The following is a 17,695-nucleotide window of genomic DNA, read 5'->3' as shown; positions in this document are numbered from 1 at the left end:
AAGTCATTAAAATGTGATCTCCTCTGAGGAAAGGGGTACTAAATGACATGGAAGCTCCTTGTACAGAAAGCTGTTTTTTTGACACCTCTCCTATCCCCCTCCCTAGTGTCGTCTTTGGGGATGTATCAGTTATCTATGGCTGCATAACAAATTACCTCAAAACTTGGCAGCTTAAAATAACCATTTATTATTATTTCACCAAGTGGGAGTTTGAGAAGCAGCTTAGCTGGGTGATGGGTCTGGTCCAGGGTCATTGTTCAGCAGGACTCAACATATTGTCAGGAGCCACAGTCGTCTGAAGGGTTAGCAGGGGCCTGAGTTAGAGGGGTGTAACTAAGAGTGAAGATGAAGCTCCGAGGCAGCTCACTCACATGGCTGCCCCATGTGGACCACTCGCAGGAGGACATAGCTGCTTGCCACGTGGATCTCTCCACAAGGCCATTTGAATGTCTTCACAGGATGGCAGCTGGCTTCCCCTGGAGTGAAAGATTCAAGAGAAAACAAGAAAGAAGCCATGTTCTGTTCATAATGAACAACTAAGTCCAGCCATACTCTAGGGGAGAAGAACCAAGAGGAAGGAGTACTAAGTAATGATGTCCATCACATTCCACCATCATTGCTAGCTAACCCCCTCTTCCCTCCCTTCCCCTCCCAGTCCTTTGCCCTATCTAGAGTTCATCTATTCCTCCCATGCTCCCCCTCCCTACCCCACTATGAATCAGACTCCTTCTATCAGAGAAAACATTCAGCATTTGGTTTTTTGGGATCGGCTTACTTCACTTAGCATTATCTTCTCCAACTCCATCCATTCACCTGTAAATGCCATGATTCTATTCTCTTTTATTGCTGAGTAATATTCCATTGTTTACATATGCCACATTTTTTTTTATCCATTCATCTATTGAAGGGCATCTAAGTTGGTTCCACAGTTTGGCTATTGTGAATTGTGCTGCTAAAAACATTCATGTGGCTGTGTCCCTGTAGTATGCTGTTTTTAAGTCCTTCGGGTATAGACAGAGGAGAGGGATAGCTGGGTCAAATGGTGGTTCCATTACCAGTTTTTCATAGAATCTCCATACTGCTTTCCATATTGGCTGCACCAATTTGCAGTCCCACCAGCAGTGTATGAATGTACCTTTTTCCCCACATCCTTGCCAACACCTATTGTTGTTTGTATTCTTTTAATAGCTGCCATTCTGACTGGAGTGAGATGAAATCTTAGAGTGATTTTGATTTGCATTTCTCTAATTGCTAGAGATGATGAACATTTTTTATATTATTTTAAAGCCACCAAACAGCATGAAGGAGTCAGATTTCCTGGACTTTCTCCACTGTCCTGACCCTCCAAATGTGACGGATAAGTACACATCCAGTTAGAATAACAAGAGGAAGCTGTACATACCTATAATCCCAGTGGCTCAGGAGGCTGAAGAGGGAGGATCCCAAGTTCAAAGCCAGCCTCAGCAACTTAACAAGGCCCTAAGCAACTCAGTGAGACACTGTTTCTAAATAAAATGCAAAAAAAAAAAAAAAAGGGTGGGGGGTCCAGGGATGTGGTTCAGTGATTGAGTGACCACGAAGATTGGAAGTGGGATTCAGAAAGAGTTAGAAAAGATCAGGGCTCTGAATGTAAAGCACAGGGAAAACTGCCTCACTCCTGGGATGGGGCACTCAAGTTTAAGTCCAGAACGTTCCTCCAAACTCAGGGAACCAGTCTGAGAAGGGAAGTGGAAAGCAGACAAGCTCTGATAGCCAATTCTGACAGTCTCCTCCTGCAGGATGCTGGGATCCAGGAGCATCCAGGAGGGTGAGGAGGTAGGTGGCAGGGGTTCTGCACACAGAGGATGGGACCTGGGGCCTGGGAGATTGGCTTGCAGGGTAAGGAAGCAGCTGTGGGTCCCGGGTGCAAAGGCAGACTGCCCAGTGGGCAGCCTAAATATTGGCTTAGCAACTTAATTACTCAGGCCCCTCCCACAAAACTGAGAAAATGTACAGTTTCACTGAGAACACCAATGTTTGGCAGTCTAATCATCTCAAGTAAAATCATTTTAGTTTCAGCATTTGTGTGAGATTGTGTTTTAAAGAGTCAGTATTGTTTTTATTTTGAATTACATAATGGTGGCTTTTGGAGGAAATTGCAAAAGGGTCTCTAAAACCCAGCTTACCAACTGGCACATCACACACACTGGCATATTGCTCATGGTCAGGGCCCCCACCCATGGCTGGGTCCCCAGTGCCTGCACAAAGAAACCAGCAGAAGGGGCAGGTGGGAGCTGAAATCCAGTCTGTGTCCTGACCACCAACCCTGGCATCTGATGCAGGGCTGCACCAGACCTCAAAGAAAGGACATATTTTTGTTATCCCCCGTTTCTGTGAGCTGCTGGCTCTGCTAACAGCTGTGGATGAGTTGGGATATGGCACCTTAGGCAGGCCAAGCAGCCTAGCCCAGCTGGAGCACCAGCTCAGACTCTTCCTGATGGAAGCAGCCTTTTCTGACTCTGAAAAGGTGTGAATCCAGTCCCACCCAGGCCACTTGCTTTCGCCAAGCATCAATACCCTGTCCTGGCAGGGTGGCAGGGCTGCAAGCACCTTATCAAGGTTCTCTGCATATTCATCGACCCCAAATCAGGGTGAGATGGGCTCCAAGGAGACAGCTACACACGGGGCTTACCCTCCAGGTTGGGTGGAGAGGAACCATGCTGTCTCCACTAGTCCCTCCAGAGTCAAGGGCTTTGGCAGCTGACAACAGAGGGTTAACAGAGCCCCAGCAACCCAGTTGTCCCTGAGGCTCTCTGAAATGGCCCTCTTAGAGGAGCTTCATTCTGGTTAGAGGGACAGTCAGGTGGTCCAGAGCAGCCTAAGGATGAGGGATGTGAGGCCAGATCCCTCCCGCATCAATAGAGCCTGAATCTGGAAGTAGCAGCTTGTGCTGGACAGCTTTATTTGCCCACAGGATTTGGAGTTAGGGGCCCAGGGACTGGATTAGGCTGAAGGAAGTGACATATGCAAATGAGTCACGTGCCTGGCTGCTGAGACCAGACTGACAGCTTTATCCAACAGCACCCTGGATCTCTCAGGGCCTGTTTATAAAGAGGTTTGGAGTCTTCTCTTGTCTTTTGGCAATTCTCCAGCTTGCCCAGGCATGACTTAGCACGGAAATTGGGTTTGACTTTAAAAATTCTCCTTGTGACAGTAACTCTGAGGCCAAGACAGGCTTTGCACTGAATTATTGAACCGAACAGCGCGCATGTTTGCCTTCCCCCGTCAGAGCCTTTCTTGTCTGTCAGCCTTTCTTGTCTGTCGCTCCTTGGCCTGACAAGTAATTTTAAATATGCAGCAACGCCAGGCTCTGTGCTCCCTGGGCCTCATGCTGAGCCAGATTCCAGTCATGCTTGAACAGCCGCCAAGGCACCCCAGGGCACTAGGCCTAGCTCCAGGGTCACGGGGAACACAGATCTGGGCAAATGGATAGCTCAGTGACCTCCCAGCTATTGTTCTGAAGGCATCAAACCATAAGGCACCAGTTTCTTCACCTGTGTTCCTATTTTTGCCAATGGCGTCCTCTCTTCAGCTGCTCAAGTCCCCTGCCTCGGCCGCTCCCTTAACCCTGCCACATGCGAAGGAACAATCTACAGAGTCTGTGTTTCTAAAATATTTCTCAAATACATTCAGCCCTCCCTATTCCCACTACTCTTGCCTTGTTGGGGCTGTTTACCATCTCTCCTCTGGATTACTAATTAATTAATTACTATTTATTTATGCTGTGTTGCTAGGGATCAGAATGAAGGCTTGTTCAAGCTAGACAAGCGCTCTACCACTGAGCTACAGCCCCATCTCCTCTTCTAGATTCTTAACCCGTCCTTCCAGGCATGCTCCTCTTTTCTAATCCTTAGGCCCCAACAATTTTGAAATATTAGTGTCTAACATTCATTGGTTTTTATTTTTTTGGTACCAGGGATTGAACTCAGGGCACTCGGCCACTTAAACACATTTCCAGCTCATTTTGTATTTTATTTAGGGACAGGGTCTCACTGAGTTACTTAGTGCTTCCCTTTTGCTGAGGCTGGCTTTGAACCTGTGATCTTCCTGCCTCAGACTCCTTAGCCACTGGGATTACAGGTGTGGGCCACCGTGCCCAGCTCCATTCATTGGTTTTTATTAAGGTAGGGATAAAGTCTACACTGTTCCGTGCATTAGAGAGAGCTCAGTTTGAGTATGAGTTCTATTCTTGTAACTCTATAACCTTGGCAAGTCATTTAACCTATAAAATGAGAGTAATAACAATGAGAGTTAAAAGAGATAATGTGCTTCTCTGGAGGCTAAGACAGTAAGATCACAAATTCAAGGCCAGCCTGGGCAACTTAGCAAGGCCCTGTCTCAAAATTCAATAAGAAGGGCTGGGGATGTGTTTTATTTATAGAGCACTTGTCTAGGACGCATGAGGCCCTGTGTTCAATCCCCAGATCTTAAAAAAAAAAAAAAAAGAAAAAAACAAAAATAATAGAAAGATTATGTGTATAAGTGACATAGCTCAATATCAGGTATCCAGAAAGCACCAAAAACATTCACCTTTATACCACTCTCCTGCTATCTCATGTGACCTTTATCTCTGTCTAGATACTAGCTAGTAAATTTTTTTCTTCCCTTATCATACAATGAGCACACCAAAAGCAGAAAAAAATATATATATCCATTTAAACATTCTTTCAGCAAACAAATACATGGCAACTATATGGGTCAGCCAATGTACTAGATACTATGAACACAAATGTATTAGACATCATCCATATTAATAGGTGCTTAGTTGCAGACAACAGTACTCCCTTAACCAATTTAGACAGAGTTTTTATTATTAAAAAGATAGGTTTTTAAAAGATTCTGTGAGCTACAGAATCTTGAGAAGGACCAGGTCCAATCTTCTTGTTTATATAACAGCAACAATGCAGCTGAGAACTGTATGAACCAAGGAAAATGACCAACTACACTAAGGACATACTCTAGAGGAAACATCATTGCTATAACTACCCTGAGCTAGGGACTGGATCTCAGAAACTCAACTGTACCTGCCCCAAAGGACTAGATTTTGCCACCAGATTTGCCAGAAGATTCCATCTTCATTGCTCACATCTATTTGAGGGCTCATACAGGCTATCTTCTTGAAGATGTTCATCACAATCCTATCCCAGCTTCAAGGAAGTCTCACAAGCAAAATTTTAGCAAGCATGAAGGGTTTGGAAAGGGTGTTTGAATGAATCAAACTGCAGTATCTTTGCTCTTAAGGAACTCCAGCTTAGGGATAGTCAGGCATGTAAACAGACATTAGGTATTACCAGAGCATGACGGGTGGGTTGTGAGAGCCAAAGGAATAGTCCCCAAGCCAGGTGAGGGAAATCTGTATAAAAGATAAAGTCTTGTAGGCCAAGTTTTAAAAGTTTGCATTTTATCCTGAAGGAACTGGAGAGTCATTGACTGATTTGAAATAGGTAAGTTACATGGTCATATTTTAGTTATAGAAAGATCAAGCTGGATTGGAGAGGGGCAAGGCTAGGGGGAAGAAAGCCAGTTTAGAGACTCCTGCAGCCATCTGCAGTGGAAAGAGATGACGATGAGCTGAACAAAGGAGGTGGCAGGAGGCTAGAGAAGAGGAACAGAGACAAGGAAATGCTGTAGACGGATGACGCATTACCCTTGGGGAGAGGAGGTTCAAGGACTCTAGGTCAATGGTCAGGTCCTGGTTTGGGGGGTTGGGAAGACTATGCTTCACCTAGAAGCAGGGGGAGATGTAAATTTGTGGGCAGAGGTGACAAATCCAATTTTCAATATGGTAACTGGGAGGTACATGAAGGGTGTCCAAAGGAGATGTTGAGCCAGCTGCCAGGTAATTCAGGTCTGGGACTTACAATGGAGGTTTGGGCTACGTAGTGGCCATGTGCTGCCTTTTTAATTTTTTTTAAGCTGTCCTATCTATCTTATTTTGAGAAACTACCCTTTGGGGAAAACATGTGGTGGTGAGGAACTAGCCTCCTGACCTCTGTGAATGGACTTTTAACCCAGGCATGTCCAAGGTGGGTGCCAACGCCCAAAAAAGAGTTAGATATGATCATGTGACCCAAACTGGGCCGATCAATAAAAAGCACAAACTTCTTTTACATCCATTAGAAAGAGGACAGAATGTTTCCCCAGGGATGACAAATAGCAAAAGCCTCTTGTCCAGTGGCCCCATTTCCACCAGGTAACTTGGTTGAATAGGAAGGAGCAGGTTTACCAGAAGGCTAAGTGTAGCTAAAGCAGAGGAAAGGGAGCGACTCTGCCTTCTGTACCAACAGCAAAACCCTGCATGACACACATTTGACATGTGTAATGAGTAAGTGAACAAAGGCTTTAAAGCATGTGTTTATAAATACAGTATGGTACTACAACTAATAACATCATCCAAAAAAGCACACTACAAGATTTTAAAAGAAAATCTATCATAATGGATTTAGTGGTTATACAGAAATCTCAGAATGGGCAGGCTCCACCCAGAAGGATGCAGGGAGGGCCCCATTTGGGCATATTGTGCTGTTTCACCTGGCCACGTCCCTTGAATGTTTAAAGACTTAGATGGATAATATTAAATGCACCACCAAACACCATACCTCACTGGATCGCCAATTTCTTCTTTTCGAATGATTGATGCTCTAAAAACAATCGGAGTGTAACAGCGAGACTCGCTTCCAAAGTCTCAGAAGCATGTTTTCCAGTGACTGGTGGAGCGAGGCAGCAGGTCTGGTTAAATTACAAAAACAACAAAGGCAGTACAAATTAAATTGCCATTTTAATCCAGTAGAGATTCAACATATAAACTGATGTGTGCTACATCATGCTGAACGCCACCAGGTGTCTATCACTTTTTGCATGAGCTCCACTGGACAGAACTGACCACCTAGTCAGGATTTCCCATTGCATTGCTTTCTTTGACTACAAAGGATACAAGAAATCAGGAGAGCTTATCGACCTGGCTCCGGTAATTAATTCACTTGACCTCTCATTTTCTTTCCATTTCTTCACCTATGCCAAGAGCTAACATATGTCCTGAACTTTAATTAAACAAATTACCCAGAAGGTATGAGCAACTCTCTTCTCACCTTCTGAGAAGATACGGACACTGCTGGTGTTGGAGTTCATCTTGAGCTGTTGGGGAATTGAGGGGGGAGAATGCTGAAAAGAAAGGAAAAGAGGGGGCAATTTTGAGCAGGCAGTGAGCGCCATAACAGCACAGCGTACACATTGCCCTCCCTAAGCTGTAATAATGAACAAGCCAGGCAGGAAGGCACCAACTCCCCTCTCCCTCGATTTTGTCTATTCCTTGTCCTGGTGCCTCTCTGGAGGCTGGCTGGGCTCCTTGTGACAGTGCCACATTTCTTCAGAGTCCCCTCAGCCTGTCACAGGCAGTGTTGATAAAGAAGAAGCCTGAGTGTTGTTGGGCCAGGATTATTCAGGGAGACTCCCACCACCTTGGCCTGCATGGCAGACTGCCACAGGGTGGCTTTTAGCATCCCAGGTTCCATGGCAGGAGGCACTTTTGCTAATCAGATGCCAGCCTCCTCTATTCTCTAGTCTCACATCTCCTTTCTAAACCTGTCTGTCCCCTCCCAGGTCTTCTCTTGGTTCACACTGTCCTCGGTGTGACCCACCTGCTCCTTCCTCTTCTTAAGGGTGGGAATAGTGTATTACATCAGAGTGACCTTCCCATGGCAGCAGAGAGTAAAAAGGCAGGAATATGTGTGGAAGGAGGGCGTGGAATTTCATCCACAGAGCAGGCGCTCAGCTGACCCCTATTGAATGATTGACAGAACAGTATCTGGCTCACTCTCATAGAACCAAAGGAACATTAAATGCAATAAAGGAAAAAAGATTGTTCTTCCTTGTCTAACCTACCCTTCCTCTGGCTTCTCTGGACACTGCCCCGCCTCCAGGAGTTATAGATCTAAAATTACTGCTTTAACTTGGCTTACCCTCAAAATGATTAAGTAACCCACCTACCTGGTGAATGGAAGGCTCACTATTATATTAGATCTGATGTCACCAAAGCCACACCTTGTAAGACTAAAAGAAGTTCCCCATATTGCCTGATCATTTTTGGCCAAATTCAGACTGGAGGCAGCTATTAGTATCAAGTGAAAAATAATACTATCATCTTTGGGTGCCTACTATGTATTAGGGCCTTCCATAAATTATCTCACAGATTATCTTGTACAGTTGTACAGTAATTCTGGTTCTATTGTCCTACCCCACAGCTGGGAACACTGAAGTTTAGGGAGTTTGGAGGACTTGTAACACACGAATCACTGGCAGAGTCAGGAATTGAACCCAGATCTGTTTATCTCCCAACTGTACGTTGGGGTACCTTACCCAAAGAAGAGGGTGGCTTCATCCACATTTGCTTCCAACAAAAGTACAAACTATTCCAACTACAGCATTTAAAAATTTGAGCCTGATCTTTTCTACTGCAGGCCAGCTTTTCTCTTAAGAAAGTTCCATTTTGCCTGATTTGGAGACAGCTGTCCCCATGGAAAACCCTGGTGACCCATTAAAATGTTCTCAGGAAAACTGCCTTTGACCAAGGTGAGGATGCAAGCTACAGCATCTGGTGATTTAAGGAGTCCTTTGACTTCACAGCCTTGTGGCATTGGTACAAATGTTACTAGGCAAAGCCATAGAAATAACAAACTGAATTAAGCTTTAATCTCCAAACCATTGTAAAGATAATGAGTGCACTTTATAATAATTGCCGGAAGTGAGAGCAGGGAAGAAAACATTGGAATAGGCCTCCATTTCAGTTTCTTCATCTGCAAACCTGGGGTTGTAGTGCCAACCAAGCCCACAGATGGCAAGAATAAAAATGCTTCACAACTAATGAGCTGAGAACAGATTTAGAAGCAGGCCTGCTTTCCAGTGGGTCCACCAGCCTCAGACTCATTACTGGCAATGACCAAAATGACCACAAGAACCCAGCCCCACCCATAGGAAGGCGCTTGGGCACACTGGTGCCTTCGGCTGGAGATCCAGCTGGCTTATGTAATAAACTTAAAAGCAACACTTATCTTCTAGGCAAGGGACTCTGCCCTGACCCCATTTCTATGGCTTACATGGCAGGCACTCCCATCTTCTCCTGGGATTTCAGTGAGCCACTTGAGGGTATCTCAGGTGACCTCTCCTGTCTGGGTACGTTTGAATCGTCATTGTTAGCACCCCTCCAAGGACAGAAGTCACTGGTCACTTGGGTCATCTCAATCAGCAAGCAGCCCAACAGGGCTAACTGGACGTTGCTCCTGTCTTCCCTCCGTTGCCAATATCATTTTGACCTTTACCCAGCCGGCTCAGACGAAGGAAGATTTATCTACCACAAGGAAGCAGGCAGAGAGGGAAACTTTCCCAAACCAGGGAAAACTGAGCCATTTCAGCCTCTGTGAACATTAGTTTTCCAGTGTCTGTTTGATACTGCTTTCGATTATTTCAGGTACCTATCTACTACATATCTACTTGGAAGGGGGATAGTTGGGTTATATGGGATGAGTCCATTGATGTAAAATATCCAGAATAGAAGAATGCAAGCACACTGGTGGCTGCCAGGGGAATAATGGGGAATGATGACTTAATGGATTCAGGATTTTCTTTTAGGGGAATAAAAATGTTCTGGAGCTTGGTAGAGATGAGAGCTACACAATATTATAAATGTACTAAAAATCTCCAAACTAACTGTACATTTTAAAATGGTTAATTTTATGTTATGTGAATTTCACTTCAATAATATTTTTAAAAAAATAAGTTAAGGCCTCAGTCACCCGAGATCTACCTTCCCAGTGAAATGCAATGTGAAATAAAAGAAGTAGCCAGGCGCAATGGTGCACGCCTGCAATCCCAGCAGCTCAGGAGGCTAAGGCAGGAGGATCGTAAGTTCAAAGCCAGCCTCAGCAAAAAGTGAGGTGCTAAGCAACTCAGTGAGACCCAGTCTTAAGTAAAATACAAAATAGGGATGGGATGTGGCTCAGTAGTCCAGTGCCCTGAGTTCAATGCCTAGTACCAAAAAATAAGTGAGAGTGTAAGGATCCCAGGCACTTGGACACTGAGTGCAATTGGGGTATTAGGGTACAAGCAGATTTTGAGGGAGAAGGAAGTAATCTGGTAGTTTCAAACTCATGGATGGCAAAAATCTTTATACTATCAACATTACCATAATCCTTCCTTAAAGTACAATAAGTCCTTTAAATCACTTTCATGAATAGTATTAACAGTCCTAAGTATGTAATTCTATATAATACTTCTTATGTGCCACCAAGTTGAGAACTATAGAACTAAATGAAGGGAGGGGGAAGGGCAAGTTTCTGTGCATAGGAACTCTGGGCCTTCTTCATCTACTGCCATTAAGATAAGGAAAGAAAAAAATTTGAAAGTGTTTCTACTTGTTTGCACAGTTGGTCCCATTCTGTGAGAGTATTAAACCTCTATTACATAATCTTTATCCATGCTATGGATTTGTTTGGTGTAGAGGAAATTAAGTGAGAGGAAGCAGTCTCAATTTTGAGAGTGGCCAGGTTCAAAGGATAAGTTAAAAAATAAGGTAAAAATCATTTCTCTCATCCAGATGTCAAATGATGATACATCAATCAAAGACTTTCATTTAACTCATAAGGAGGACTTAGTGGAGATTATAAAAGAGTCCAAAAGAGAACTCAAACTTGCACATATTTATAATCAGATTAGGAATGCTGACATGAATTGACACACAGATTTGACAAAACTGCTCAATATCCTCAGGGTGATGGCATGTTCTGCTGGACACAATTTGTATCCCTATGGACAGGGATTCTTACCATTTGGTTCCTACAAGCAAACATCTTTCTCTCTCCAGACTTGTAAAATAGCCTACTCGAAGATAAAGGCAGATGGTTGCGCCAGTCAGCCCACCCACTGCATTTCAAAATCGGTCACAATTTTTTCCTACATTTCTAAAATCTGGTTGAGCTCTAAATGCCAGGCATGAGCCTCCACTGTATTGACCACAGTCTCTCCTTCTAGCCCTCCAGGATGCTGCAGTGTCCCTCCAGGGTTATGTGGAGAGAATTTCTGGTCACCCTGTGGGCAAGAAAGACAATTCTCCCATATTCCTGTGCTAGGTTGTCAAAGGGCTAATGACAAGATTTACTACCATCGAACAGTGGCTTCTGATTAATATTATTTATAGGAGTCCATCAATTTGAACTGAGCTCCTGAACTACACCCAAAAAACCAAACCAAAATGGAGTCATTGGTGCTAAAGTTCCCCATCACCAAACCGAAACTGAGGTGCTTATTAGACAGTCCAAGAAATCAAGAAAGAGAGAATAGTCATGTTTCCTAAACCAGCCAGTTTTCGACAGCATGACAAAGGAGTCCCCTGTGCTTTAATGATGACAAGGAAAAGTACAACAACTTTGAACCAATCAGACTTTTCTTAGCCCTTTTCTGTCTATGAAGTCAACCTTCTCTGCTCCACCCATCCAACAGGCTCATGGAAACACTGATCCTGTTTTACAGAACAAGGTGTTGCTCAATTCCAGAATTGCAAATAAAAGCCAATTATGATCTCTGTTATTCTCTTGTCTTTTGACACTTCGCTTTGTGAAACCTTACGTGTCCCTTCACTGCGTGGCAAAAACAGAGAGCTCAAAGGCAGTTGAAATAATAAAAATTGTCAGGCCCACTCCTCCTGTCTCTTCACACCCCCTGGTTCATGACCTGTTCCTGGTTACTGCCAGGCAGGTCTTTACCCACACAAACCTACCTTCCTGGGCCTGTCTGCTCCCACCTCCATGCCAGGCTTGTTGGGAGGGTTTGATTAGCTGTGTCCCTCAGTGGCACGCTCTGCAGTCACTCGCTCTGGGGCTGCCTTCTGTCTGACCCAGGCTGCCTGACCCCTCCAGAATCCCAGCCAGGTCCATCTGTGATTTTCTTCCCCTGACATCTCCCCTCAGTCAGATGGTTCCCTCCATGAATCCTCTTAGCTGTGGGTGGGATGGGGTAAAATTGTAATCAGCTGTTTGAAACAAAGAGAAATGGACTATAGATCTCAAATGAGTATCTTATTCATGTTAAAAGCCAGATTTTCTCTGAGCGAGAAGTTGGGGTCTAGGTGGAGACCAGAAAGCACAGGAAGGTGCATGAGGCTGAGCACAGAGCTCAGAAGAGCTGAGTTCCTGCTTTCAAGAACTTCACTGGGAAGGCAGAGGTGTGAGTCTGGGTTATCCCAAGAAACAGGACCAATAGAAGAATGTGGACACAGAGAGGAGGAGAGATCTCCTTTAAGGAACTGACTCACGAAATGATGAGTTCCTGCAGGATGGACCAGCAGGCTGGAGACACAGGAGAGGTTCTATTGCAGTTCACTCAGTTCTCTCTTGTGTGGGGAGGGGTCAGCCTTCTGTTCTATTCAGGCCTTCAACCAATTGGGAGGCCCACCCATATTACCAAGGGCAATCTGCTTACCTCAAAGTCCATAGATTTGAATGTGAAACACATCTCAAAACACCTCCACAGAATAATGTTTGATCTGGGCACCTTGGCCCAGCCAAGTTGACACAGAAAAAAAAAATTACCCATCACACATTCCCAGGACCTAGTCTAGATTCTAGGATCCAGTGGGTTGAGGTCCAGAGCCTTCAGCTTAGACTCTGCTAAAGAACAAAGATGGTGCCGGGAAAAGGCAAAGGAAAACATGGCGTCAGAGTGGCCAAACAGAAGGGCATTAGGACTACCAAGCCTGTTGCTTGGCGGTTCCGCTCTAACTTCCCTCCCCTGCTCCCTAGAGAGGCCTTGTGACATATCCTGCCTTCTGGCTTGTCAAGGACTTTTTATTGGGTTGCAGTTCAGTGTGACCTTGCAGTCAGACTATCCTTGTGGGTAGTTTCCTCCATCATCAGTGAGGGAATCTGGACCTCCTTCTTGTAATTCCTGAGTGCCTTGTGGCTCTTCACAAGTTTGCAGAGTTTCTCTGTGATTGTAGGAAGGCAGGTGGGACCAGGCAAGCCACTCTGGGGAGTCAGGGAGGACTCAGCCTGGCCTGGAGCTGCTGAGTGACACTGAACATAAGGGGGTTCAAAGTGGGATTTAGCCCCACGGAGACTCTGAGCTCCTCTTCATCTCAGTCAGGAACTTGGGGCCTTGGATAGAAGGTTGAACTGTGGAGCCCTCAAAAGATCATTATATCGTCTTGAGCAACTAATAAAAAAATAAAAGAAAAGAAAAGATCTGTGCACATCCAAATCCCTGTGAATATGAACTTATGTGGAAAGAAGGGCTCTTAGGGATAATTAAATCAAGAATTTCAAATTAAGATCATCATGTTTATCTGAGTGGGCCCTAAATCCAATGACAAGTTTCCTTATAAGAGAAGACAGGGGACTCTTGAGAAAGAGGAGAAAACTTGGGAAGAGGCCGGCGGAGACTGTGGTTATGCACTCACACACCCAGGAATGCCTGGAGCCACCAGAATCTGGATGAGGCAAGGAAAGACTCTCCACCAAAGCCTTGGGCACCTTTGATTTCAGACTCCTAGCCTTCACAACTGGGAGAGAATACATTTTGTGTGTGTGGCTTTAAACCACCAAGTTCATGGTAATTTGTTGCAGCAGTCCCAGAAAACTGATACCCTTTGAACTTATCTGAGACACTACAGATCCAGGCACTTGAAACTAACAAAATAAACACAATCAAATTGCCTGATGGGAGGCAAATATAGTGCCTTGCTATATAGCAACTCTTTACAGAGAACAGCCATATATATATATATACATTGGCTCCACAGAACTACAATAACACAGAGATACTGTGTGTGTTAATTCAACCCCTGAACAGGTCTTTATTGAGTGCCGACCATGTTCCGGGCATCAAGTTTAGTGCTGATTATACAATGATAATCCAAACATCCTGGAAAGGATGCAGTTTCAAAGCTGATATCCCTGGTATCACTTGGTCCAAGCTACTCCATCAGTGAATGGACCATTCAGTGATGAGATTCCCATGCACAGTGCTCCGTGTCTGAATCAGTCTGATCCAGGACCATTCCTTCCTCAATCCTTGATGGCCCTGGTCCAGCCTTCTGCTCCAGTTTGCATGGCTTTGGCCCAGGGTCCACCTCACTATCCCAGCTCCCTGGATCCTCTCTGGCCTCACCCCTCTGGTCCCCAGAAACTACTCTCAGCCACATCCTTTCTTCCCTGGCCCAGCTAGCAATAGAGTCCACTGGACCGACCATCCCAGCATGGAGTCACACTGCCTGAGTTTGATCCCTGACTTCACCATTTATGGGCTCAGTACACTTAGGAAAGTATTTACTATTTCTTAGTCTCAATTTCCTTATCTATCAAATGGAGATAATAGTGCCTGTCTCAAGGGGTTCGTCAATGGATTAAATAAGACAGTGTCTAGTTTCTAGTCAATAAATAACAGCTACTAGTATTTTTGCAGAACTGGTACCTTTCTTAGTTGTCCTCTCTCTCCCACCAAGAGGCCTGGGGTCCTTCTTTCTGGTCTAACCTAAGAGGTTGTGCTTTTCCATATGAGCTAGGAAGGCACCTTGCAGAATGTGTGAGTGCAACTCACCTAGAGCCAACTGGACAAAACAGCAATGAAAAGAACAACGTGGTAGAGAAGGCACCCAGCAAGAGGCAGTGGGACCTCTGGCTTCACTCACCCATAGCCTGGATGTTCAAAGTAAGAAAAATGCAGCAGCAAAGAGGAAGTGGGATCCTTGACCCTGCCTCCCTCATGCTCAGAAACACTTTGTTAAGCAACAGTGGTGGACCATGAGAACTGGCCATGTGCCACATGGCAGCCCTTTCACGTAGCCTGATTCTCCTGCATATTGAAACCAACAAGGTCTGGGACTTTTAGATGCTTTTAATTCTCCCGTCCCTGAGTCCCAAGCCTTAAACTCATTAAAAATGACATTTTGTACTCAAATACTTGTACATGCACATTCATATCAGCACTACTCATGATAGTCAAAAGGTGGACACAACCCAAATAACCATCAACACGTGAATGGATAAACAAACTGTGGTATGTCCATAAGTGGAATACTATTTGGCCATAAAAATGAATGAGGTGCTGATACATGGTGCAGCTTGAATGACCCTCAGAAACATTATGCTTAGTCAAAAAAGCCATACAAAAGGTCATGTATTGTAGGATTCCATTTATATGAAATAACCAAATGAGTAAATCCATAAAAATGAAAAGCAGATCGGTGGTTGCCAAGGGCTACAGGGAGAGAAGAAGAAGAACCAACTGCTTAATGGATATAGAATTTCCTTTTGGTGTAATGGAAATATTTTAGAACTAGATAGAAGTGGTAGTCACATAACATTGTGAATGTACTGAATTATTCCCTTTAAATGATTAATTTTATGTTATGTGAATTTCACCTCAATTTTAAAAAAAATGCTACTTATGCCTCTGACATCAAAAGAATCCAGAGTCTGAAAACCATTTCTCCTCCACAGGTCTGGTTCTGAGAGCTTTTCCCAGGGAAAAGAAAGAGGCTGAAAATTTGGAGCCAATGCAATGACTCATCCTTTAATGAGGATTATTTTGAAAAGAGGCAACCAAAAAGCCAGGTCAGGCCATCTGCAAGAGATGTATTTAATTTCAAAAGCAATTTGTTCTAAGTTATGGTATCTTTCATGCATTCAATTCCAGAAATATTAGTGTTTTTTAATACCTCCCCCACACCAACTGTAAGATCTCACAGCAGCTTTCTGGATTTGCAGCAAGCCCCTGATTCCTTCTGAACATGTTTGGCCAAAGACTTGAGTGTCCCTACCTGACATATGGAGAAAAAAAAATGCTCCACCCACTGTTGTACCCATTCTCTAAAAGGTCTTCCCAAATGACATTCTATGTAGCAATCATGCAAATGTGTGGATAAGGTAAAGCTACATTTGGAGGAACTATTTCTACTTCAGATGGACAAATGCCAGAATCTTCAATTCAGTGCTCTGGGTGCCTGAGAGAAAATAACTCCCCTGTGCCTCACAGATGGAATCTTCCTCTTGCTTCTCTCTTAGTCTAGTAGTCCAGGGCTGGTAGGGCAGTTTGTCAGTGTTGGGAAACCAGACTTCTTCCAGATTGTTTCTCTGCTCATCCTTATCCAAACAGTCCAGGAAAGTTCAATACTATGTCCACCCTCTGGCCTGCAGAAAAAAGGAAAGAGAAAGAGAGTGGAAGGCAAGTCCATTTCCCTTTAAACATGTGAACCTGGGAATTTCACATAACACTTCTGCTGATATCCCATTAGCCAGAATCTAGTTGCACCATCATGCCTAGCTGCAAGGGAGGCTGGCCATATGCCCAGCTTAAACTTCTATGACCTAAAAAAAATAGAGAGAGAATGACATTGGGAAATTCAGCTGTGATCCAGCCCACCCCACCCCTCGCCCCAGCTAACTTAGCATTGCTTCTCTCACCAATGCTCACATCACTGTCATTCAAAATGTTGGGTTAGTGCCCCACCTCTAAGCCTTTACTCACACTCTTCCCCAACAGGGAAAGTTCTATCCACTTCTCCACACCTGTGCTACCTTCACTATGCCCTCAAGTGGCATGTCTTTTCCTAATCCTTCCCTGACAGCTACAGCTTACAAAGATTTCCCCCAGCATTCCCCCACACTTATGTTTTCATGATGCATCCTGCTGTTTTTCAGACTAAACAGAAGGCTTCTTAAGAACAGGACCCTTACTGAGTATTTTTCTTGTGTCTCCTGGATCTCTAGTGCTGAACACAAATATATATATTTAACAATTATACTTTGAAATTAATTGAATTTTATCAAAAAGCATATGCTGAATAATTTAGGACAATATTCTTTAATCATGGTATTTTTCACCAGAATGGTCTTAATTAATATTTACACACACACACACACACACAATTTCCCAATTCAAGAAACAGGCTTTATTCCTTAATATTTTCATTTGATTATTTAGTGAGCAAATTTGCACCAATATTATCTGCACCATTTTAAAAATTAAGCAGGATAAACATAACCTAAGCATTTAACTTAGGACCTGATACACAGCCAGTACAAAATAAATGTTCAGAGAAAACAGTCAAGGGTAAAGTATAAGTACAAACTGAATTAAAGCATTTAAAATTTACTGCGATAGGAAGAGCAAAGATTCTGGTATTAGATTCTTCAGGTTGAACTTTGGTTCTTCGACTTACTCTTTCCAGGGTTGCAGAGTATGAATTGAGATTGACTAATGTGTGCTTGCCATTATCTACTCTCTCTCAGTTCAATGTGTACCCTTCTGTCTTGCAAGTGGCGATACTGGGGCCTTGGAGGCTGAAAATTATAAATTCCCTGGCAAACCAATTTCCAGTTCTGGTCTACAATTGGCAGGTACAACTGGAAGACTGGAAGGCAGGAGAGAAGAAAGGACTCTCTCCCTGCTTGCACCTTGTTTTAGACAGCTACAATTCTAGCATCTTTTGATATTCTAGCCTTGGGGTCAAGCCACCCTCCTATCACCAGCCACATAGTGGCTCACTGGCAGTTCAGTACCAAATACTTGATGTACTTACAGCAATTCAGCTTCTAAGGTGGACCTTCCTCTGGACTCCGAGATTCTTGTTATACCTCTACTTCTGTCGCTCCAGCCCTAAGATTGCTTC

The 17,695-nt window shown here is 44.1% G+C and overlaps 1 long non-coding RNA gene across 1 annotated transcript; it reads right to left on the bottom strand.

Moving 5' to 3' along the window:
- Nucleotides 1–6,647: 6,647 nt before the first annotated feature.
- On the bottom strand, nt 6,648–9,317 carry LOC143382294 (uncharacterized). The gene is made up of 3 exons (XR_013088953.2): nt 9,132–9,317; nt 7,128–7,200; nt 6,648–6,768 (listed from the first exon to the last, which is right to left on the bottom strand). It is a non-coding gene; the product is annotated as an uncharacterized LOC143382294 (long non-coding RNA).
- Nucleotides 9,318–17,695: the final 8,378 nt, after the last annotated feature.

The sequence above is a fragment of the Callospermophilus lateralis genome, chromosome 16, assembly GCF_048772815.1.
Source record: "Callospermophilus lateralis isolate mCalLat2 chromosome 16, mCalLat2.hap1, whole genome shotgun sequence".
NCBI lineage: Eukaryota > Metazoa > Chordata > Mammalia > Rodentia > Sciuridae > Callospermophilus > Callospermophilus lateralis.
This window is presented reverse-complemented; position numbering and strand designations above follow the sequence as displayed.